Raw genomic sequence first — 1,954 nt, forward strand, 5'->3', positions numbered from 1 at the left:
TCCATTGTTAAGAATTTATGTTTTTTTTTTCTCACTTAATTAATTGAGTTTCCAAAATTCCGTATTCCGTGAATTTTGGATCATTAAGATAGGAATAATAATAATTTACTAATATAAGTTTAAATATTTTTAATAATTGGAATTGACTGAATTATCAATTAAAAAAATATTGATGATTATATTTGAAATTTAGAGAATTATCAATTAGAAAATATGAATTAGTTAATAATTATTTAAATTACTTCTTTTGAAAATTATTATTAAATAGTTAAAATTGGACGTTGTGGAGGGAGAAAAATGGGACTCCTGAAGCAAGTCTAATTGTGTGGTTGGGGGTGGAAAAGTCCGCCCACACCCCAACAAAAATTGCCAATCTTAATGTGGAAGGGATGGAGTAGCCCTGAAACATTGGGACCAAGGTATCTGGGGCGGGAAACTCTGGCCCAAGGTTACGCATGATTGGCCCCGAGTTTTCCCTCCAGAAGAGTGTGAGGTCACACCCCTAGTGCGAGTAATGAAATCACTTGCACTTCGAGTAGTTCCTCAGTTGTGGTTTGTCCCTTGATAATTCCCGAAGTGGAATTTTTCCATCGACCCTCTGGGCGATTTTTCTATAAGAATCTCTTGATTCTTTTTATCCAGAATCTTAGATTCTGTTCCAAGTCCTTCAGAGACTTGATTTGTCAATTTATTAATTATAGACCGTAGTTGTCAAGTTGTATTTTAATTACATCAAATCAGTGTGTGTGTACGTGTGGCGGCACTAAATTAAGGTTCGAGGATCAATAGGCGAACTGTAAGTTTTTTTATGTACAATTATTTATGTCAAATTTGAATTTTTTTTTACTTTTTAAAATATAGATTCGCAAGAATCAATTTAGTAGAAATTCAAGTTTCTTTTCTTTATTTAAACCCTATTTCTTCCTTCAATTAAGGGTGAGTGAATAGTTTGATACAGGGAATTTTTAACTTTCTATTTCGTCAGTCAATTCACCTTAAATATTTTCAGTTCATGTCAAAATTGATAAATTCTTTTTGTAGTTTGATTTAGTTTACTCATTTATGACGTAACAATATGCTAAAAATGGAAACGTGAGTCTGGCAAACCCGTTGCCAGCTCTCCTACTATGGGTCCGAAACCGTAATCGGAACCCCCTATGAGGCGAAATCGAGCCCTTTTTAAAAAAGTTCTCACGTACAGCGTCATAAAATGGTATTTTTCGTCAGTGGGGCAGGAGAAACTTTTCTGGCGAATATGAGTTTGCGACCCGAGCCGAAGGCGAGAGCTACATCGATAAAAATATTTTTTCCGGCCAATGGCGAACGATATTTATTGTCACTCTGTGCGTAAGGCAGCGTTTTAAGCACACTGCGTGCTTTTCAAACGCTGCTTACGCACATCGTAACGAAAAATATCGTTCGCCACTCACGTGAAACTACGCTAAAAATTGCTCTTCAAATTGAGAATGAAGTTAGCCTTCGTTCATTACTTTAATGAATTCGTCAAGTTGTTCCTATCATATCACTAATAACTTCACAGTTATTTTGAGTCAATATCTTTCAGTCGACCGAAACATTAATCCATTGACTTCCGCCAAAATGGATCTAAGATATCCTCATCCATTAAATAATATTGAAGATGGTAGACCGCAGTCGTGAGTGGATAATATACTTGTCACCAACACTTGGGAATTGAATTAGATGATAAAATCTCTTCTCCCAACAGATTGACAGGAATAGTTTTCCAGGTTATTGGTCAAAGAGAGATCAATAATAGGATTATTTACTGTTTCACCTTGTTCAATGGATTATATGGACAACAGCATTACATGGCTAAAATATTGATCCTGGACCGAAATCTAGTGAATATTCTCATAAGTTCTTCTCCACGTTCTCAGGTTGTTATAGTTGTAACGGTTTTTATTTGCTTGTTGATTGAAGTGGAGCATTCTTA

This window comes from Diachasma alloeum, unplaced genomic scaffold (assembly GCF_001412515.2).
Source record: "Diachasma alloeum isolate Michigan unplaced genomic scaffold, Dall2.0 Dall_scaffold_00987, whole genome shotgun sequence".
NCBI classification, from domain to species: domain Eukaryota; kingdom Metazoa; phylum Arthropoda; class Insecta; order Hymenoptera; family Braconidae; genus Diachasma; species Diachasma alloeum.